This window comes from Sarcophilus harrisii, chromosome X (genome assembly GCF_902635505.1).
Source record: "Sarcophilus harrisii chromosome X, mSarHar1.11, whole genome shotgun sequence".
NCBI lineage: Eukaryota > Metazoa > Chordata > Mammalia > Dasyuromorphia > Dasyuridae > Sarcophilus > Sarcophilus harrisii.
Genome location: NC_045432.1, coordinates 43340 through 67055, shown reverse-complemented (window position 1 = coordinate 67055; position 23716 = coordinate 43340). Strand labels below are relative to the sequence as shown.

The window sequence follows — 23716 nt, the reverse complement described above, 5'->3', positions numbered from 1 at the left end:
AGTTCAAATCCCTTCCAAGAAGTGAACTAAATGCTTTGAACTCAGGTCTTCTGTCTCCAGATCCACCTTTCTTTCTAATACATAATACTTCTCTTTTCCTTGCTCCTGTGGTAAGGGATAAATGGTGTATATATTCCTCCAAAGGAATCTTATAAAATCATTTGATTTTAAGTCATGTCTGACTCTTTATGATCTCACTGTCCAAGAGGTTTTTTGGCAAAGGTATTGGAGTTTGTAGCACTTGTTTTTGTAGTGGCAAGGACCTGGAAACTGAATGGATGCCCATCAGTTGGAGAATGGCTGAATAAATTGTGGTATATGAATATTATGGAATATTATTGTTCTGTAAGAAATGACCAACAGGATGATTTCAGAATGGCCTGGAGAGACTTACACGAACTGATGCTAACTGAAGTGAGTAGAACCAGGAGATCATTGTATATGGCAACAGCACAATTATACAATCATCAGTTCTGACAAATATGGCTCTTTTCAAAGATGAGTTGATTCAGGCCACTTTTTTTTATTTAATAGCCTTTTATTTACAGGATATATGCATGGATAACTTTACAGCGTTAACAATTGCCAAACCTCTTGTTCCAATTTTTCACCTCTTACCCCCCCCACCCCCTCCCCCAGATGGCAGGATGACCAGTAGATGTTAAATATATTAAAATATGAATTAGATACACAATAAGTATACATGACCAAAACGTTATTTTGCTGTACAAAAAGAATCAGACTTTGAAATATTGTACAATTAGCTTGTGAAGGAAATCAAAAATGCAGGTGGGCATAAATATAGGGATTGGGAATTCAATGTAATGGTTTTTAGTCATCACTCAGAGTTCTTTCTCTGGGCGTAGCTGGTTCAGTTCATTACTGCTCAATTGGAAATGATTTGGTTGATCTCGTTGCTGAGGATGGCCAGGTCCATCAGAATTGGTCATCATATAGTATTGTTGTTGACATATATAATGATCTCCTGGTCCTGCTCATTTCACTCAGCATCAGTTCGTGTAAGTCTCTCCAGGTCTTTCTGAAATCATCCTGTGGGTCATTTCTTACCAAACAATAATATTCCATAATATTCATATACCACAATTTATTCAGCCATTCTCCAACTGATGGATATCCATTCAGTTTCCAGTTTCCAGCCACTACAAAAAGGGCTGCCACAAACATTCGTGCACATACAGGTCCCTTTCCCTTCTTTATGATCTCTTTGGGATATAAGCCCAGTAGTAACACTGCTGGATCAAAGGGTATGCACAGTTTGATAACTTTTTGAGCATAGTTCCAAACTACTCTCCAAAATGGTTGGATTCGTTCACAACTCCACCAACAATGCATCAATGTCCCAGTTTTCCCGCATCCCCTCCAACACTCATGATTATTTTTTCCTGTCATCTTAGCCAATCTGACAGGTGTGTAGTGGTATCTTAGAGTTGTCTTAATTTGCATTTCTCTGACTAATAATGACTTGGAGCATCTTTTCATATGACTAGAAATAGTTCCAATTTCTTCATCTGAGAATTGTCTGTTTATATCCTTTGAATTGGAGAATGGCTTGATTTTTTATAAATTAGAGTTAATTCTCTATATATTTTGGAAATGAGGCCTTTATCAGAACCTTTGACTGTAAAAATATTTTCCCAGTTTATTGCTTCCCTTCTAATCTTGTCTGCATTAGTTTTGTTTGTACAAAAACTTTTCAGTTTGGTATAATCGAAATTTTCTATTTTGTGATCAATAATGATCTCTAGTTCTGCTTTGGTCATAAAGTCCTTCCCCTTCCACAGGTCTGAGAGGTAAACTATCCTGTGTTCCTCTAATTTATTAATAATTTCATTCTTTATGCCTAGGTCATGAACCCATTTTGACCTTATCTTGGTGTACGGTGTTAAGTGTGGATCAATGGATTCAGGCCACTTCTAATGAGCTTGTGATGGAGAGAGCCATCTACCCTCAGAGAGATGACTGTAGGAACTGAATGTGGATCACAACTGGTATGTTCAACTTTTTTTATTGTTTGCTTGCTTTTTTTCTCTTTTGATCTGATTTTTCTTGTGCAGCATGATAAAGCTAGAAATATGTTTAGAAGAATTGCACGTGTTTAGCATATATTGGATTACTCACTGTCTAGGGAGGGGTGTAGGGGGAAGGGAGGGAGGAAAATTGGGAACATAAGGTTTTGCACCAGTGAATGTAGAAAGCTATCTTTGCATATATTTTGAAAACAAAAAGCTATTATTTCAAAACAAAACAAAACAGAACAAAAAACAAAAGTACTGGAGTAGTCTGCCATTTTCTTCTCTAGTGAATTAAGGCAAAGAGCAGTGAAGTGACTGGCCCAGGATTACATAGCTAGTATATGTTTGAGGCTAGACTTGAACTTGGATCTTCCCGATGCTAGGCACATCACTATTTAGCTGCCCCAGCAAAACCATAGACATGACAAATAGATGCCTAAATTCATCCCATGATAAAAGAAGCATGTGTGGACCTCCCCATAAATAGTATCTGTGGCTGATGAGAGTCTATCCATTAGTTGTAAGGCGAGGGAAAAAAACATTCAATAAGGTTATTTCGTTACCGTGGTGACAGTTAATATTCTCTTATTGGTTCACTAGTTAAACATCATGGCCCAGTTGGGCCTCTTGGCTTTTGTTTTTTTTCATCGAATCAATGAAGGAGTTACATAGTCAGTCAGGCTGGACATTAAATTTATAGAACAGTCACAAGACATTTTGAGTTAAAATTCACACCACCTTCATCAAACAGGACTTAGGTTATTGCTCCTCCTACAACTTTTTACCCTGGCTAAGGCCCTAAGGTATCAGGGCACAGGATCATCCCTATATCTTAGTTATCTTTCACTAATTAAAATGGTATAGGGAAAATGGAAATGAAAGGAAGAAATGATTATATTTTACTCTTCATTCACCTCCCAGCTCTACTTTGATTTTCCTGGTCTTTATCACCATGACTCAGCAGCCTTCTTAACTTGAAACTTCCTTCAGTGCCTGAGGCTTTTGTTCCTTAGAACATCTCTCCACCATACCCAATGGGAGTGCTGGTAAGTTCCTTCTAAGGACTTCTATTTTCATAGCCCCAGACAGCCATGCTTCATTGTCCTTTTAGCTATGTTTCTGACTCCTGGATTTTACCAAGGCCCAGCAGGGTACCCATTGCGCCCCACCACTTCCTTGCTTCTCAGTTCTTTTTTTATGTATTATTGACCCCATTCAAATTTAAACACATTGAAGGAATGTCTTCCTTTTTACATGAATTTGTATTCCCAGCACTTAGCACACAGCTTAGAACATATTAAGCGCTTAATAAATTTGTGCCTGCCTACTTCTAGTTCTTTAGAATGAAATAGTTTGTTTTTTTTTTAAACAAAGGAGGAAACTGACATTCACAGAAGGCCCATAAGATCATCCAAGATGGAAGGGATCTTAGAGCTCATTTCACTCAACCACATCCTTTGACAGGTGAAGAGCAGGCAGAGAGAGAAAAAAGGGGGGAGGAGGGAGAGTGACAGAGAGAAGGAGACTGAAAGGGAGAGGGAGAGGGAGAGAGAGAGAGAGAGAAAGAGAGAGAGAGAGAGAGAGAGAGAGAGCTCCATTCAATAAAAAAACTAGAAAAGCTAGGATTGTTTTCATTTCAGAGCCAGCACTGTTTCTAATACTCTACCTGGGTAGGCTGACTATGAAACAATGTTGTAGAAGGAATATTTGGTTTAGATTTCAAATATTTGGGGTTCACTCTTAGTTCTGCTATTTCTGTGTGTATATGTGTGTGTTGTGTCTGAAACTTAGTTTCCTCATCTGTAGAATGAAGGGGACCTTCCCCCCTACATAGAGTGAGTTCCTGGGAGAAGACCATTTCATTTTCTTTCTTTTTTCTTTTTTTAAAAATAATTATAGCTTTTTTATTGACAGAGCCCATGCCAGGGTAATTTTTTTTTTTACAACATTATCCCTTGCACTCACTTCTGTTCCGAATTTTGCCCTCCCTTCCTCCCTCCCTCCCTCCACCCCCGCCCCTCCATGGCAAGCAGTCCTATACATGTTAAATATGTCACAGTATATCCTAGATACAATATATGTGTGCAGAACCGAACATTTCTCTTGTTGCACAGGAAGAATTGGATTCAGAAGGTAAAAATAACCCGGAAGAAAAACAAAAATGCAAACAGTTCACACTCGTTTCCCAGTGTTCCTTCTCTGGGTGTAGCTGCTTCTGAGACCATTTCATTTTCAAGGTATTCTGTAGGGCTACATCACCTAAATCCATAGCTCACTAGCCCCAACTACTTTACCTTTAATAGTCAGCCAGAGGTTACAAAGCAAAGACTTGGAAGTGAAAAGATGGAGTAATAGAGTCGGGAGGCAGCGCGTGCATTTAAAGGTAACAATATTTTTTTTTTGCATAAACCTGGGACACAAACTCCCACAAATATACTACCATCAGTGGGAAGATTGAAGACATGTAGGGAAAGGCTACGGAGCATCTGAAAGGTGAAGCAGTAGGGAAGACCAGTCACAGAAGGGCAGTTTATGTCTCTGGTACCGTCAGTTGCATCTGTTGATGTGATCTTGCTATTTCCAAGGGGATCTGTCAGGGTTGCCTCTAACACATAGCAGTGTAGTTTTGTCCATTGAGGGGGAACATGAAAGGTTCTGAAGAAGAAGGTCGATTTAGCTGACACTTGAAAGAAGTCAGGGAAACCCAGAGGTAAATGACTTCCAGCTCATTATACAGAAAAGGAAACTAAGGCAATCAGGAGGAAGTGAGTTTTCCAGGGTCACACAGGTAGGAAGTATCTGAGGGCAGATTTGAACTCAGGTCCTCCTGACTCAGGCCCTGCACTGAGCTATCTCAGGAAGCATACCAGATTGTGTTCCATCTTACCATTTTGTAATGAGCTGAGGTATTGGGAAGAGAAAACGAGGTGTCCCCAAAGGGTGTGTGTGTGTGTGTGCGCGCGCGTGCGTGCATGTATGTGTGTGTGTGTGTGTGTGTGTGTGTGTAAGAACATTTGTAATTTTGTTCTTGTCATATCTGGGAAGTAAGTGTCCCTTAAAGAAAAAGTAATTGATTTTGAGTGGTTAAGGGAATTCAAAAGGTAACTATTTTACTTGCTGATGGGATGGGGTGGGAGAGGAGAGCACCTTAGAAAATGTGGTATCAAAGTAGACACATCCTAATACCCTTTAGGGCACCCTCGAACCCGAAGGCCAGATGGAGCCTGCCTGAATTTGAGAGAATATTCCAGATTATACTTGGTATACCTGATTTGGGGAGTTACAATACCATTTCTCAGCAAAATCTCTTTAGTTCATCTCAAGTTATCAGTTAATGACACCCTCCTGGTGATTTAGAGTTTTCATTGTGTTCTCTCTCATGTAACAGACCATATTTGGGTTAACCACAGTTTTGTTTCGTTTCTATCTCAGTACTGACTTGTGGAGACTAAGTGAATGGAAATGTAAGAGATAAATTTCAAGAAACTGAGATCATAAGCTTTATCACTGATACTCATCCTCCTTGAGGAGGGGGAGGATAGAGAGGAGAGAAGGATGCATCATTCTAGGCAAACAGTGTTGTTGTTGTTATTGTGTGCTTTTCCCAGTATCAGCTTCCACATAGTTCATTTTCTGATTGTGGCAGTAGTGCCAGCAGCAATAGCACTTGGGAACTCACTCCCCCCAATCCCTTCTCAGTTACCATGGAGAAGTCATGTCTTACTCTGAGCATATTACTCACTTCTCACTTCTCATGAGATTTCTTTCCTCTCCCTCTTTGGGATGAAGGAGAACAGAATTATCATTTCCTGGAGCAGGCATGCCCCGCCCCCCGCCCCCCAATGATCCCCAGATCAAAAAAAAAACATTAAATGACTTCTGTCCATCCTGTAAGCTTCTTTCATAAATATGTTCCACCTTCTTGGGTAAGATGGAGATTTCATTCATGAACGAGGGGGAAACCAGCTGGTTTGGGGGAAAATCTCTCAAGTGAGCTCTCGAGTCAGGAGAAAGGTGGGATAAGCAGACTTGGGGGTCATCAGCGTAGAGATGATCATTGAATCCATGGACATTGATTTGATCACCACAACAAAAAAAAATACCTAGGAGAGGAAGTGGGCTCAAGGTGGAGCCTTTGGTAGACCCCTGTAACTACTGGGTATGGTGGAGCCTTGGAGGTAGAATCAGCACAGGGAACTTAGAAGGAGCTGTTAGATCAGAGGAGAACCAGGAGAGAGTAGTGCCAGGAAAACCTAGGGAGAAGAGAGTATCAGGGAAAATAGGGTGCTTGTCAGGGTCAAAACCTACAGGGAGGTCAAGGAGAATGAAGATTCAGAAAAAGCCATTGGATGTCTCTGGAGAGACCAGTTTAACTGAAATGATGAGGCCAAATACCAGATCAAAAAGAATGAAAAGATTGAGAGGAAGAAGTGAAGCCTCCTTGTTGGAAAGCAAATGGCAGGGGAAGAGTTCTTGAGGAAAGGGCAGCAACAAAAATGGTCCTAAAAAATGAAATTGAACATTTTGATTATGTAAAATTTAAAAGGTTTTGCAAACTCCAAAGAAATTTAAGGAAAGGAAGAAATCCATAATTAGAAAAGAAGGTTTAAAGCACCTTTTTTGAGATTACAAAGGTCTGAAAACCAATTGGGGGAAAGACTAGACAAATTATGGCATATGAAACAGAATACTCAATGCTTGTTTCTATACTAAAACATTTTGCCCACTTATCTCACTTGCCCATCCCACATGCCTCGCTCAAGACCTTGCCCAGCCTTGAACAACTCCCATCAGCTGCTCACTTTGTTCTTGGCCATATGGTGCTGAATAGAACTAGGGGGAGTCACAAAAAATATGCCAGTACTTCGACTTCAAGCTTATGTTGAATAATATCAATTGGGCCCTCACTGAAGCAAGGCAGATGTTTGGTTTTGGTTTTGGTTTTGTTCTTTTACCCCTTCTTAACTAAGTCACTATCTCATTTGCCACAATGGCTATTACCAGGCTTTTCATCTTTCATCAGGTCGTTCATATAACCACTTCTATTGCCCTCTCAGCTGAGCAGCATGTCTAATACTTCCCAGAAAGAGATTGAGGCTCTTCACCAAGACTTCCTTCTTTTCTTCTCATCTCATATCATTCAGACATCTTCTCCCAGCTATTTTTTTCTTTTTCTAACTGATACAAATCTCCATCAGGTTTATTTTTTTTAAAGAGGGGTCGTTTTTGTTGTTGTTGGTTTGTTTTTTTCTAGGAGGTGGGGGCAGGGGAGGAGAGAAGTGGTGGGGTATGGAATAAAAAGGAAGCACATAGGTAAGCTGTGTTTTGCTAATTGTTTTTTATATATTTTATATGTTTTTTTTTATAACCAGGACTAATACATACACTGCCCTGTACAGCAACAACACAATAAAGGCTTAAAGCTCAAGCTGTTCCCATGGCAATGCTGAAGATGATAGTTCAGTCTCTGGATTTTGGAATTTAGGCTGCATCCTTGTGATTTGGATGGCTTTACTGGGCAAGTAGCACAGGCCATGCTCCAATAAGACTTGAACAGGAGAATGGCAACCTGGCCCGGGTAGAAGTACATGAAGTGCTTCATCCCATGCATCATATAAGTGCCAAAGTTTCTCCCCATGATGCATTGTCAGTGGGATTGGGGTTCTTTTCAAATTCCCTCTTAATATGTGCTGCTATGTCCTTCCCTGTGTTACACCTCTCCAGGACCTGAGGAGCACATACCACAGAGACCTGCTTCTGTGGTGTCTCACATGAAGGGGTGTTTTTTTTTCCCTTGACAAAGATAACCTCCTTACAGTCACCCTTGAGGTATCACTTTGCATATTCACCAGCAGATTTTCTCCTTTGTTAACTCCACTCTCTCTGAGATTGTTGATTCGAATTCTCTCTCTCTCTCTCTCTCTCTCTCTCTCTCTCTCTCTCTCTCTGTCTCTCTCTCTCTGTCTCTCTCTCTCTTTCTCTCTGTCTCTCTCTGTCTCTCTCTCTCTCTCTCTCTCTTTGTCTCTCTCTGTCTCTCTCTCTGTCATTGTCTCTGTCTCTTTCCTTGTCTCCCTCCCTCCCTCCTCCCCCCTCTCTAATTGCTTCCATGCTTCCTACCAATGTATTCATTTTGCCATTATTCTTGCAAAGCAAACCTAAAATAATAAAAAAAAACAACCAATCAAAAACCCCTCACCTGATCATCTTATGTCTCTCTTAGATCTTGCAGATAAACTCCTTCAGAAAGTGGTTTACCACTATCTTCCTTTCCTTCTAAACTCTCTGCATCCATCATCCAATCAAATCATCATCATTCAATTGAATCTGCTTTCTCCAAAGTCACCAATAATTACTTCGAAAATAATGGACTTTTTTTCAGTCCTCATCTCTTTTGGCCTCTCTTTGGCTTTCAACACCCTAATTCCATTTCTAACCCACTGTCTAACCACGAGCCCTCCTCTCCTATGTACACTGTCCTCCACAGGTTTTTAATGACACTCCTCTCTCCTCATTTTTATCCTATTTATTGGACCACTCCTTAGCCTTCTTTGCTTCATCTTCCTCTGGGTCATCCCTAGTAAGTGTAGAGGACCACAGATATGGGGGACTCTGAGAACAGTATAGTTGAAGCAAAGATTCTTACAGCAGGGTGTTAACTCAGTGTGATTAATGAGATGATGGTTCTCTAGTTCACATGTACTTAGTACTTAGTGTGGTGATGTAATGGTTCTCTAGTTCACACCTACATAGGGTCCTGTAATGATGTAATCATACTGAGGTATTTAAGGGCTGAGAGGACTGGAAATAGAGACATTCCCTCTTTGACCATCTTCCTGGTGTCTCTCCTGCCTCCTGCACCCCTTCACTGAGATCAAGGCTGGTCCCCAGATCCTCCAGACACTACATGTAACTACTAGTGTACCTTAGGGGTCTCTCTTGGTATCTCATTTCCTCTAAATTATCTCACTTGGAGATCCTTATCAGCTTCCATGATCCCAGTATTGTCTCTGTGCAGATAGTCCCAAAAAAACCTTTTCATCCAAGCCCTAAGCTGTTGGTTGTCCTCCAGTCTTTCACTTCCAATTGTCCATTAGACATCCTGAATTTGATGCCCCCTAGACATCTCAATTTTAACATGTTCAAAAGCAAATTCATTATTTTTGCTCTTAATTCCCCCTTCTTCTGAACTTCCCTATTTCTTTCAAGGATGTCACCTTCTTCCCACTCCACATTAGCTTAAAACCTTGCTACCATCCTTGACTCCTCATTTATACTTGCCTCACAATCCGATCTGTTGCCAAGTCTCATCTTTTGTACCTTCACAACATTTATTATTTATTCCCCCTTCTCGAATCCCTACAGGAACCACCCTGGTCCAAGCCCCCATAGCCTGGACTATTGCAAGAGATTTCTGGTTTGTCTCCCTGCCTCAAGTTGCCAGGCCATCTTCCACTCAGCTGTCAACATCATCTATCGTCTGACCATGTCACCTCTCTGTTTAATAAACTTCAATAGAGCCCTATAACCTTCGAGATGAAATATAAAGTACCCTGTTACATGTAAAGATCTTTATATGCTGACCTCTTTCCCCCATAGCATGTCTGTGCAGGTTATTCCTACTAAAACCAGATCCCAGTTACACCACTTTTCCAATCCTTTGACAAGTATACACCCCTTGAGATCCAGCCATGCTGAGCTCCTTCCTGTTCCTCCAACACCATCCACCACCGCCATCTCCTGATTCCTCAACTTTTTACCAGTTGTTCCCCACACCTATAATGCCTTCTCCTCAGGTGAGTGAACTAAACCCATGGGTACACAGACTGCAAACAAATAGGGTTTGAGGGATGATTAAAGGTTTACATAAGTAGATACCTACAGAAACAGGCAACATGCATTTAGGGTTAGGTTTAGCAGCCACCATTAGGAAATCACAAACTGATGCTTCATAGCTCCTGTATGTTGTAGTTGGAGTAACTGCACCCACTCTGCCAACCCACAGATGTCTGGCAATGGTCAGCATGCTCTCATCAGGTGGCAGAAAGAGTGTTGGGCTCCCATGGGACATCATTCAGTGTGTGTGACCTATTTCAAAAGCACAGGGTGCTTTTACTGCAAAACATTATACTTCCAAGTACTGGACAAAGGTTATTTCCATATTATTGTTCTTTAAGAAATGACCTGCAGGATGATTTCAGAAAGGCCTGGAGAGACTTACACAAACTGATGCTGAGTGAAACGAGCAGGGCCAGGAGATCATTATATACTTCAGCAACAATACTACATGATGACCAGTTCTGAAGGACGTGGCCCACTTCAACGAGATGAACCAAATCATTTCCAATGGAGCAGTAATGAACTGAACCAGCTACGCCCAGCGAAAGAACTCTTGGAAATGAGTATGAACCACTACATAGAATTCCAATCCCTCTATTTTTGTCCACCTGCATTTTTGATTTCCTTCACAAACTAATTATATCCTATTTCAAAGTCCGATTCTTTTTGTACAGCAGAATAACCGTATGGACATGTATACATGTATTGTATTTAACTTATACTTTAACATATTTAACATGTATTGGTCATCCTGCCATCTGGGGGAAGGGGAGGAAGGAGGGAAAAAGTTGGAACAAAAGGATTTGCAACTGTCAATGCTGAAAAATTACCCATGCATATAAATTATAAATAAAAAGCTATAATAATAGTAAAAAAAAAAAAAAGGTTATTTCCAAGTGACTCAGGAGAAGAAAGGTGGAGGGTGCTAAAAACAAGAATACTGATAAAAAAAGTGATCAGTTGGCCTTTGAAAGCCACAGGCTGGCATCATAGTGACTGAAATGCTGCACCTTTAGTGAGGGAGACCTGGGTTTAAATTCTGCCTCAGACACTATGTATCTGTATAGTCATAGGCAAGTCACTTTACCCCTTGTTAGCTTCAGTTTCCTCATTTTAAAAAATGGAGATAATTACAGCACCTGCCTCACAAGATTATTGGAAGAATTATGGTAGCTAACATGTGAAGTACTCTGAAAACCTGAAAGTGCCATCTAGCTGTTAGCATTAGTTATTAGCATCGTTATTATCCTCTTCTGTAAATACATATTACATAACATACATAAATACAGACTATGGACCTCCTCCTTCTAAGAAACACGGGCAAAACTTCTCCCTTCACCCAAGCAGACCTCTCTTGCTTAGTACAATAAACAATTCTATCTTTTCAAGTGGGGAAACCCTATGACTTGAGAAAGTTTTAGTCCCCGGTCCTTTGTTTCTGCAAGTGTGACCTTGCCTAGCTCCTGGAAAGAAAGTCTCTCTCAGAATGTAACTTTTCATCAGTAACCAATCCAAAATGAAGCGATGAGACATACTTGGGAAGTAACACATGGTTACATTTTTGGTTTTCCCCAGCAGCCTCCATTGTTATTCAGCATGGATGGATAAGCAAAAGAGCAAGCTGACTGTTACAAACCTTCTCTCTTCATTCTCTTCCCCACCCTCTGGAGAAACAATTTCTCTAGAATGTATCTTATGACTGAAAAAGTAAAAATCACACAAACAAAAATCCCCCATCTGCCAGAAGGAGCAGAGGAGCAGGACTCCACCAAACCATCTCTTTCCTTGGATGGGGGGAGAGAGAATGGAAAGAGATTACAAATGAAAGAGAGAGAGAGAGAGAGAGAGAGAGAGAGAGAGAGAGAGAGAGAGAAACAGAACAGACAGACACAGAGAAAAAAGAACAAAAGAGCAAGAAAGACAGAGAATGAGAGAGAGAAAAAAGAGACAGGGAGATGGAAATCAAGAGATGAAGACACTTTGAGACAGAGACAGAGCAAGAGACATAAAGACAAACAGAAACAAGGAGAGACAAAAATAGAGGCAGAGAAAAAGAGAAAGAGAACGAGAGAGACAGAGATATAGAAAGACAGAGAGACAGAGAAGGAGACACAGCCATTCAGAGAGAGACAGAGAGAAAAAGAGAGAAAGAGACTGAGAGTGAGATAGAAATATAAAAAAGAGACACAAAGAGATAAATCAAGAGAGACATACATACACACACATAGACACACAGAGAGACAGACACACGGAGACAGAAACACGGAGACAGAGAGACAGACTGAGTAAAAGAGATACAGAGACAGAGGTAAAGAGACAATGCAAGACAGAGTGAGAGAGCGAGACAGATACAGAGATAGGAAGATAGACAGGTAGAAATAGATGAAAAGAGAAAGACAGAAGAGAGAAAGAGACAGAAAGATAGAGACAGAGAGAAGAGAGAGAGAAAGCGAGATAGAGAAACAGAGACAGAAACAGAGGAAGATACATAGAGAGAAGCACAGAGAAAGAATGATAGGTAGGGAAAGGCAGGGAGATAAAGAGAGAAAAAGAAAATGATATAAAGTTAGAGAGTCGGGAGGCGGGAGGTATTTAGGGTTAGGGTTAGGGTTAGGAAAGAGAAAGGGAGAGAGAAACAGAGAGAGAGACAGAGACAGAGAGTGACAAAGAAAGATGGAAAGAGAGAGAAAGAGAAAGTCAGAGAGAAACAGAGAGGCAGAGACAGAACGATGGGGAGAGAGAGACAGAGACATAGAGAGACAGACAGAGATAAAGACAAACACAGTGTGAGAGAAAGAAATGGAGACACAAAGAGACAGAGATAAAAGGAGAGAGAGAAAAAAAGACAGACAGACACAGGGAAAGGTAGAGAGACAGAGACAGACAAAAAGAGAAAATGAGAGAGATTAGAAAGAGAGGGAGATAGACAAAGACAGACGAGAGAGATACTTATAGAGACAGACAAAGAGAGGAACAGAGAGAAAGAGAGAGACACAGAGAAAGATAGAGAGACAAAGAGATGGACATAGAGAGAAAATGATATAGAGAATGAGAGATAGATTTAGAAAGAGAGACAGATAGAAAGAGAGAGAGAGAGAAAGAGAGAGAGAGAGAGAAAGAATGAGATAAAGAGAGAGAAAAAGAAAGAATGACAGGGAAAGATAGATGGATAGAGAAAGAGAGACAGAAATAGAGAGAAAAAAGGAGAGAGAAACAGAAATAGAAAGAAAGAGAAAAACAGGTTAAAAGAGAAGTCTAAAGAAAGTGAGAGAAAAGAGACAGAGATAAAGACAGAGACAGAAACAGAGACAGAAAAAAACTGAGAGAGACAGGGAAAGATAGAGAGACAAATAGATGGGTATAAAGAGAAAAAATGAGATAGGAAATGAGAGAAAGTTAGAGAGAAGGGAAAGAAAGAGACAAAGAGAGGCAAATAGAAAGTGATGGAAATAGAGACAGGGACAGAGAGACAGAGAGAAAAAGAAAGGGAGAGAAATAGAGAGACAAAGAGCAAGAGAATGACAGAGAGACAGAAAAATAGAAAGAGACAGAGATATGGAAAGAGTGAGAGATGAATGAGAAAGGGTGAGAGAGACAGAGAGAAAGAAACAGGCAAAGAGAGAGAGATGGAAATAGAGACAGAGAGAGAGAGAGACAGAGAGACAGAGACAGAGACAGACAGACAGACAGACAAAGAGATGGACAGAAGATAGAAAATGAGAGTATTAGAGAGACAGAAAGACAGAACGAGAGAAAGAGCAAGAGAGCAAGAGTGAGAACAAGGGGGGGAGACTGACAGACAGGCAGACAAAGAGAAAGTGAGACAGAGAGAGACAGAGAAACAGAAGCAAAGATCAACAGAAGGAGCAAGAGAAAGAGACAGACAGAGAGAGAAAGAGTGACAGAGACAGATATACACAGAGAGAGGGATAGAGACAGAGACAGACAGACAGACACAGAGATACACAAATAGAGAGAGAGAGCAAGAGAGAAAGACACAGAAAGACAGAAGAAAGAGAGAAAGCAAGATGGACAGAAAAACAACAAAGGCACAAAGAGATAGAGACAGAAACAAAGGAAGAGACAGAGAGAAACAGAGAAAGAGGTAGAGAAAGACAGAGACAAAGAGATAAAAATAAAGAGAAAATGAGATAATGAGAGTTAGAGAGAAAGGCAAAAGAGAGAGATGAAAAGGGAGACAGCAATACAGAGAGAGAGGGAGGAAGGAAAAGGGAGGGAGAAACAGAGACAGAGACAGAGAGACAGAGAAACAGAAGCCAAGATCAACAGAAAGAGCAAGAGAAAGAGAGAGACAGAGAGAGAAAGAGTGACAGAGAGATGGAAAGTGTGAGGCAGAGAGTGATGGAAAGAGTAAGACAGAGAGAAAAAGGAAAAAGAGAGTGAGTGACAGGCAAAGATAGATAGACAGAGAGAGAGACAGAAATAGAGAGAAAAGGAAGAGAGACAGAGATAAAGAGAAAGAGAGAAAAAAGAAAGATTAAAAGAGAAATAGAAGAAAGAGAGAGAGAGAGAAAAGAAACAGAGATAAAGACAGAGACAGACAGAGAAAAAACAGAGAAAGAGACAAGGCAAGGTAGAGGGACAAATAGGTGGATATAACAAGAGAAAATGAGATAGGGAATGAGAGAAAGTTAAAGAGGGAGAAAGATTGGGGAGAAAGAGAGAGACAGAGAAGCAGAGTGAGAGAGAGAGACAGAGAAATAGAGACAAAGACAGAAAGAGTGAGACAGAGAGGAAGAGAGAAAGACAGACAGACAATTAGAGAAAGAGACCCAGAGACAGACATAGAGAAAGAGAGATAGAGAAATACACAGAAAGACATATTCAGAGAGTGAGAGACAGAGACATAAAGTGAACCAGAGAGAGATACAGACTGATAGAGAAAGATATAGATAGATATAAAGAGACAAGTACATAGATATAAAAAGAGAAACAGATGGAGAGACAGAAAGAGTGAGAGAGAAGAGAAAAACACACAGAGAGAAACAAAAAAGAGACAGAGACAGAAACAGAGGAAGAAAAAGAGACAGAGACACAGCATTGACAGAAAAAGAGAGAAAGAGAGAGAGAGAGAGAGAGAGAGAGAGAGAGAGAGAGAGAACGAACACACAGACTTTGCATTAATGATTTGGAGCAGTTTCATGTGGTTGTTTGATATCTTGGATTTCTTCCTGTGAGAATCAGCAGCCTGAACACATATATCATGTAATAGTTTTTTATCTAAAATATTTGTATCAATTCCCCATTCACCTTGGATAGGAGACCTTTATTCAAGAAACTGAATACAAATATTGTGTTTACAGTACTATTTTTAATTTTAACTACATTGACTTAGTTGTGCAAAATCTTTCCAATTTTCCATATCTAAAATAGTCCATTTGTTGCGTCGTCTTTTTTCAGACTTGGAGTAATGAGGATATTATTTGAATGTTGCCTCAGCTCAGAATTGTCAAGAGCTCTTACCCCTTTCAACCTCCTTTTCCTCATTTGCAAAATGGAAATAATAATAGCATCTATTTCACTGGCTTTTTGTGAATGCCAATGAAGAAATATATGGAAAGCAATTTGTAAACTTTAAAATGCTTCATAAATATTAGCTACAATCAAGCAATAAACATTTAAGTATCTACCATGTGCCAAGCACTGTGTTAAGTGATAGGGATACCGAAAGAGATAACAACCTGCCTGTCTTTAAGGAGCTTATTACAATCTAATGGTGGAGATGACATGCAAACAAAGACAAAGAAAATCATATCCAGATAAGCTGTAAATAATTAACAGAGGACAAGTACTGGAATATAAGAGGGGTTGACTAAGGCTTTCTGGAGAAGCTGAGATTTATTCAGAAATTAAAGGAAGCCAGGGAGGCCAGTGGTCAGAGCAGAGAAAGGAGAGAATTCCAGGCATGGAGACAGCTAGAAAGAATGCCCAGAGCTAAAAGATGGAGTGTCTTGTTGATGGAACAGCTGGGAGGCCGGGGTCACTGTGTTGAACAATACTTGGTGGCAAATGAGAAGTAAGACAACTAGAAAGGTAGAATAGGGCTAAGTTATAAAAGGCTTTAAATGCCAAATAGAACATTTTGCTTTTGCTCATGGAGGATAGGGAGTCATTGAAGTTTATTCAGTTTGCTGTGTGTAACAGGAACAGACTTGTGCTTTAGAAAAGTCACTTTGACAGCTGAAATCCTGGAGGGGTAAAATGTCAAGGCATGCAGACCCTCCAGCAGACTGCTGTAATAATCAAGGCATGAAGTGATGAAGACTTGCACTAGGGTGTCAGAGGAGAGAAGAGGGCATATAAGGGAGAAGTCAAAGGTGTGATCAACAGGCCTTGGCAAGAGCTTGGATATAGACAGTGAGAGATAGTAAGGAGTCCAGTATGATCTCTGGGATGGGAGTCAGAGAGACTGGGAGGGTGGTGCTGCATTATATAGTAGATATATAATATCTATAACATATATAACATAATATATAATAATAATAATAATAAGATATAGAAAATAAACTAAACTGGCCCATTTGCCTTTTTCTTAAATACCTTTTTCAAATCGTAATTGGTTTAAACCAGTTAACATGAAATCTCAGCCTCTCCATTGTACAAATAGTCCCAGAAGGCAATTGTGTTCAGCTTATACAATTATTTTTTCATAATTTCAAATTGTGGTGTTCTCTTCTTTTCTATAATATATGATGGTTCTCTGGGAACAGGTTTCTTGGGGAGGTTTTCTAGAGGCAGCCTTAGTTTCAGTTCAGAATAATAATTACTCCAAATGCAGTCAGGTGTTAAAAGTTCAAATCTTTTATTGTCTCCCTTCAATATAGCCCGGTTAGTTTTCTTAGAGGTCTATCTCACTCCTTGGTTCCAAGAGCTCTTGTAGCTTGTCCTTTGTCACCTCCAGCTCCCTCTGAATCTTGGTTCTGAATCTTCATAACTGTCACCTCCACTTACTCCTGGCTCTCAATCTCCCAGAGTGCTCTTTGGCCCTGAGAGCTTCTTGCTTATATTCTGTACACTGAGTACACAGCAATCATTATATCACTGGGAAACTATTATTTGCTGTAGGATTAAATCAATTCTAAACTAGATTTAACCGTTGTCTCCTCAATTCCACTTAGTACCTTGTTTCAAGTTCTGGCCCATACCATCTCCTTGTAGGATCAGATCAATCATACTGAACTATGCTAAATATGATAACTATTGTCTCTATCAACTCTAATGATTTAACACTTTGTAAGGATTCCATCATCAAATGGCATCTTTGAAAGGTTCCTGCAATGTCTATATGAAATGGTCATGGAATAAAATTAAGATTAGGGTCCTCAAATGGAGCAGTCACTTTGGGAAAACACATTCTTGATAAGAATCTAAAGAACCTAGAACAAAAGATTGATAAATATTTTTAAAATAATAATAATAACAAAAAATAAGTTTGTGTGTGTGTGTCTCTGTCTCTCTTTTTCTATGTCTCTCTTGCTCTTGGTCTCTGTCTCTGTCTCTGTCTCTCTCTCTCTCACAAAATATGTAATAATTATTTCTTTTAAAAAGTCTAGTCTGCGTGCCTTGACATCTTACCCCTCCAGGATCCCAGTTGATCCTATATCTGATCCATATTCCAATCCCAAACTTAACATTCATCAAGGGATTTTCCTGTGAATTTAATCCTCCAAGCTGTGACTTTTAATGGCTAACAATAGAAAGGCAAAAGCAAGCCTTGAAGCCACTTTTTCTAACAGGGCAAGGAGGAAATTCTTAGATGATAGATAGGTGTATGTGCTCTTATAGGTTCTTCCTAGAAAGAAAATAGAAATAGGAAATAGACTAATGCATAATGTGTGATTTAATAAACATTTTCAATGACCTACATTTATCTTCCAGGCACTTTTCATTTCTTCTTGGTCAATTTTCCTTCCTTTTTTTCTTTTTCAGTTATATTTTTTCACTGACCCTAAATCAACTTTCTTTCCCTCCCAAAGAACCCTACTCTCAAAAAAAGAAAAGAAAAAGAAAGCCCTTGGTATGAAATATTCAGAGTCCAGCCAAACTAATTCTCATATTAGCCACATCTAAATGTGTGATTCTGCGCCTTGAGTCTATCACCTCGGAGGCAAGAAGTAGACAGCTTGTTTCATCATTGGTTCTCTGGAAACCTGACTGGCATTTTCTCTACCAAATTTCAAAAGACATGCTCTCTTTCAAACTCTGTCTCTCTCCATCTCTCTGTTATATTTCTCTCTGTGCCTCTCTCTCTCTCTCTCTCTCTCTCTCTCTCTCTCTCTGTTGTGTGTGTGTGTGTGTCTATCTCTCTTTCTCTCTGTGTGTCTATGTCTCTGTGTATCTGTCTCTGTCTCTCTCTTTCTCTCTCTGTAGTTTTATTTCTCTCTGTTTCTTTCACAGTGTCTCTGTCACTCTCTGTTTCTTTATCTCTCCTCTCTGTCTCTGTCTCTCTCTGTGTCTATGTCTCTTTCTCTGTCCATCTCTCTCTCTCCATCTCTCTGTCTTTCTCTTTTTTTCTCTCTCTTGGTCTCTCTCTTTCGCACTCTTTCTCACACTCTCTGTCTCTCGCTATCTCTCTCTCTCTCAATGTCTTTCTATCTCTCTGTGTATCTTTGTCTCTTTGTCTCTTCTCTCTTTCTCTGTCTCTGTCTTTCTGTTTCTCTCTCTCTGTCTCTGTCTCTCTTTCTCTCTTTGTGTCTGTCTCTGTCTCATTCTCTCTCTCTGTCTCTCTGTCTCTCTCTTTTCTTTCGGTTTCTTTCTTTCTCTTTCTCTCTATGTCACTGTGCTGCTGTCTCTTTATTTCTGCCTCTGTTTCTCTCTCTCTCACTATCTTTCTTTCTCTAATTTCTCTCTCGCTCTGTCTCTGTCTTTCTCTCTTCATCTGTCTCTGTCTCTCCTTCTGTCTCTGTCTCTTTTTCTCTCTGTCTCTCTCTTTTGCTCTTTGTGTGTCTCTCTATCTCTCTCTTTGTCTCTCTCTCTCTAGCTGTCTCTCTGTCTCTGTTTATCTCTCTGTCTCTCTTTCTCTTACTCTTTCTCTCTGTCTTTCTCTGTCTCTCTGTATGTCTCCATATTTCAGTTTCTCTATCTCACTCTCTCGGTGTCTTTTTCTCTCTGTCAGTGTTTGTCTGTGTCTCTGTCTCTTTATTTCTGCCTCTGTCCCTTTCTGTCTCTGTCTTTTTCTCTTTCTCTCTGTTTCTCTCTTTCTTTGTCTCTCTCTCTCTCTCTCTGTCTTTTGCTCTTTCTCTCTCTCTCTCTCTCTCTCTCTCTCCCAGCTGTCTCTCCCTCTGTCTCTGTCTCTCTTTCTCTTACTCTTGCTCTGTCTCTGTCTCTCTGTATGTCTTCATATCTCTGTTCTCTCTCTCTCTCTCTCTCTCTCTCTCTCTCTCTCTCTGTCTCTTTCTGTTTCTCTCTCTGTCAGTGTCTGTCTGTGTCTCTGTCTCTTTATTTCTGCCTCTGTCTCTTTCTGTCTCTATCTCTCTGTCTCTCTCTTCTCTCTCTCTGTCTCTCTGTCTCTGACTTTTTCTCTTTCTCTCTCTTTGTCTCTGTCTCTCTTCTCTCTCTCTCCTCTGTCTTTTGTTCTTTGTATGTCTCTTTGTCTCTTTCTCTGTCTCTGTCTCTATCTCTGTCTTTCTCTTCATTTGTCTCTCTGTCTTTGTCTCTGTCTGTCTCTTTCCCATCTGTCTCTCTCTGCCATGCTCTTTCTTTGTCTCCCGTTCTTTTTCTATCTGTCTCTGTTTCTCTATCTCTGACTCTTTCTCTGTCTCTATCTCTCTCTTTGTCTCTATCTCTGTCTCTCTCCTTTTCTCTGTCTTACTCTCTCTGTCTCTGTCTTTCTCTTTCTCCTCTGTCTCACTCTCTGTCTCTCTCTTGTCTCTGTGTCTCTCTGTTTTTCTGTCTCTGTTGTTATGTGTCCCTGTCTCTGAATCTGTTTCTCTCTGTCTTTTCCTTTTCCTCCCCGTTTTCTCTCTTTCCCTTTCTCTTTCTCTATCTCATTTTCTCTCTTTATTTCCATTTCTTTCTCTCTCTCTTTCTTTATCACTCTTTCTTTCTCTGTTTCTCTCTGTCTCTCCCTCCCCCCTCTTTTTTCTGTCTCTTTCTATGACTTTGTCTCTCTCTGTCTCTTTCTCTGTATCTCTCTGTCTTTGTCTCTCTCTCTCTCTCTCTCTCTCTCTCTCTCTCTCTCTCTTCTCTCTCTCCCTCCCTCGAAATCCAATGGCTTTTTCTGAATCTTCATTCTCCTTGACCTCCCTGTAGGTTTTGACCCTGACAAGCACCCTATTTTCCCTGATACTCTCTTCTCCCTAGGTTTTCCTGGCACTACTCTCTCCTGGTTCTCCTCTGATCTAACAGCTCCTTCTAAGTTCCCTGTGCTGATTCTACCTCCAAGGCTCCACCATACCCAGTAGTTACAGGGGTCTACCAAAGGCTCCACCTTGAGCCCACTTCCTCTCCTAGGTATTTTTGTTGTGGTGATCAAATCAATGTCCATGGATTTCAATGATCATCTCTACGCTTGATGACCCCCAAGTCTGCTTATCCACCTTTCTCCTGACTCAGAGCTCACTTGAGGAGATTTTCCCCAAACCAGCTGGTTTCCCCTCGTTCATGATGAAATCTCCATCTTACCCAAGAAGGTGGAACATATTTATGAAAGAAAGCTTACAGGATGGACAGAAGTCATTTAATGTTTTTTTTTTGATCTGGGGATCATTGGGGGGCGGGGGGCGGGGCATGCCTGCTCCAGGAAATGATAATTCTGTTCTCCTTCATCCCAAAGAGGGAGAGGAAAGAAATCTCATGAGAAGTGAGAAGTGAGTAATATGCTCAGAGTAAGACATGACTTCTCCATGGTAACTGAGAAGGGATTGGGGGGAGTGAGTTCCCAAGTGCTATTGCTGCTGGCACTACTGCCACAATCAGAAAATGAACTATGTGGAAGCTGATACTGGGAAAAGCACACAATAACAACAACAACACTGTTTGCCTAGAATGATGCATCCTTCTCTCCTCTCTATCCTCCCCCTCCTCAAGGAGGATGAGTATCAGTGATAAAGCTTATGATCTCAGTTTCTTGAAATTTTATCTCTTACATTTCCATTCACTTAGTCTCCACAAGTCAGTACTGAGATAGAAACGAAACAAAACTGTGGTTAACCCAAATATGGTCTGTTACATGAGAGAGAACACAATGAAAACTCTAAATCACCAGGAGGGTGTCATTAACTGATAACTTGAGATGAACTAAAGAGATTTTGCTGAGAAATGGTATTGTAACTCCCCAAATCAGGTATACCAAGTATAATCTGGAATATTCTCTCAAATTCAGGCAGGCTCCATCTGGCCTTCGGGTTCGAGGGTGCCCTAAAGGGTATTAGGATGTGTCTACTTTGATACCACATTTTCTAAGGTGCTCTCCTCTCCCCACCCCATCCCATCAGCAAGTAAAAATAGTTACCTTTTGAATTCCACTTAACCACTCAAAATCAATTACTTTTTCTTTAAGGGACACTTACTTCCCAGATATGACAAGAACAAAATTACAAATGTTCTTACACACACACACACACACACACACACACATACATGCACGCACGCGCGCGCACACACACACACACACCCTTTGGGGACACCTCGTTTTCTCTTCCCAATACCTCAGCTCATTACAAAATGGTAAGATGGAACACAATCTGGTATGCTTCCTGAGATAGCTCAGTGCAGGGCCTGGAGTCAGGAGGACCTGAGTTCAAATCTGCCCTCAGATACTTCCTACCTGTGTGACCCTGGAAAACTCACTTCCTCCTGATTGCCTTAGTTTCCTTTTCTGTATAATGAGCTGGAGAAGTCATTTTTACCTCTGGGTTTCCCTGACTTCTTTCAAGTGTCAGCTAAAATCGACCTTCTTCTTCAAGAAGCCTTTCATGTTCCCCCCTCAATGGACAAAACTACACTGCTATGTGTTAGAGGCAACCCTGACAGATCCCCTTGGAAATAGCAAGATCACATCAACAGATGCAACTGACGGTACCAGAGACATAAACTGCCCTTCTGTGACTGGACTGGACACACACATTAAAATATCCTCTAGTCCTGCAGCATTGCTACTAGGTCTGTATCCCAAAAATATCCTAAAACAGGGCAATTTTCATCCATATCCAAAAATCTTTTTGTGGTGGCAAAAATTGGAATTAGAAAAAAATGCCCATGAATTGGGCTGATGAAGTTGTTTTATATGAATGTAATGAAATCCTCTTGTTCTATAAGAAATAAGAAGCTGGATTTCAGAAAAACCTGGTAAGAGTTGCATAAATTGATGATGAATGAAATGAGCAGAACAAGGAACACTTTTTACAAAGCAACAGGAACACTGTGCAGTGATCACTTCTGATAGACTTAGCTTTTCTCAGTAATACAATGATGTAAAATAATTCCAAAAACCTTATGATGAAAAATGCTATCCACATCCAGAGAGAGAACCATGGAATCTGAATGAATATCAAAGCAGACTATTTTCACTTATTCAGTTTTTCAGGCTTTTCTCTTTTTTCTCTGTTTCTTCTTTCATATTATGACTAATGTGAAAATATATTACATGAGTGCACATACATAACCTTTATCAAATTGCTTGCTATCTTGGAAATGTATTTGAGAGGGAGAACTATTTGAAACTAATTTTTTTTAATAATGGCTTTTTATTTTCAAAATATATGCTCATTTTCAGCATTCACCCTTGCAAAACCTTGTGTTCCAAATTTTTCTCCCTCTATCTCCCTCATAAACAGCAAGTAATCCAATATGTTATACATATGCAATTCTTATGCAATTCATGCATAAACCTGGGACAGAAACTCTTTTCTTCAAAAATAATTGAATATCTCCTATTTCATCGAATATCCATCTTTTCCCCTGAAAGATAATGCTGAGCAGTTGATTCTTGGCTGGACTACAGCCAAGTCCATGCTCCTTTGCACTCCAGAATATTATATTCTAGGTGCTTCAGTGCTTAAAAGTGGAAGCTGTTGGGTCCTAGATAATCCTAATTGTGGCTTTGTGATATTTGAGTTGTTTCTTTCTGTCTGCTCACAGTATTTTTTCCTAGATCTGATAATTCTCAAATTTAGCTACAATATTCTTTGGAGTTTTTATTTTGAGGTCTCTTTTAGAAAGTGATGGGTGAATTCTTTCAATGGCTATTTCGCCCTCTAGTTCTAGGATATCAGTGCAATTTTTCTTGATGATTTCTTGAAAAATGTTATCTAGGCTCTATTTTTCATCATGGTTTTCAGGTAGACTAATAATTCTTAGATTGTTTCTCTTGGATCTATTTTCCTGCTCAGTTGTTTTTCCAGTGAGGTATTTTACATTTTCTTCTAGTTTTTCTTTTTTTTTTTTTTTTTGTTTTGTTTTGTTTGAGTGATTATTGATATCTTGTTGAATCATTCACTTCCAATTTTTAATGAATTATTTTCTTCAGTTAGCTTTTTTACTTTTTTTTGCATTTGGCCAGTTGAACTTTTAGAAGAATCATTTTGTTCATTGGATTTTTTTCCATTTCATTAATTCTATTTTTAGGAAGTTGTTCTCTTTTTCCATTTCACCAATTCTGTTTTTCAAAGAGTTTTTTTTTAATTTTCCATTTCACCAAATGTATTTCTGAAGGAGTTGTTTTCTTCAAACAATTTTTGTTTCCTTTTCCAAACTTTCCTGCAAAGCTTTCATTTCCTTTCCTCATGTTTCTTCTTTCTTTTAAGATCCTTTTTGAATTCTTCCAAGAGAGCCTTTTGTCTTGGAGGCCAACTCATATTGCCTTCTGAGGTTTCATCTGGAGATGT

The 23716-nt window shown here is 39.9% G+C and overlaps 1 long non-coding RNA gene across 1 annotated transcript in view; it reads left to right on the top strand.

Moving 5' to 3' along the window:
- Positions 1 to 1873: 1873 nt before the first annotated feature.
- Positions 1874 to 23716, top strand: part of LOC116420253 — a 63747-nt gene continuing 41904 nt past the window's right edge. Inside the window, exons 1-2 of the long non-coding RNA XR_004230554.1 lie at positions 1874 to 2009; positions 2955 to 3079. This is a non-coding gene — a long non-coding RNA (uncharacterized LOC116420253). The remainder of the gene's footprint in view (positions 2010 to 2954; positions 3080 to 23716) is intronic.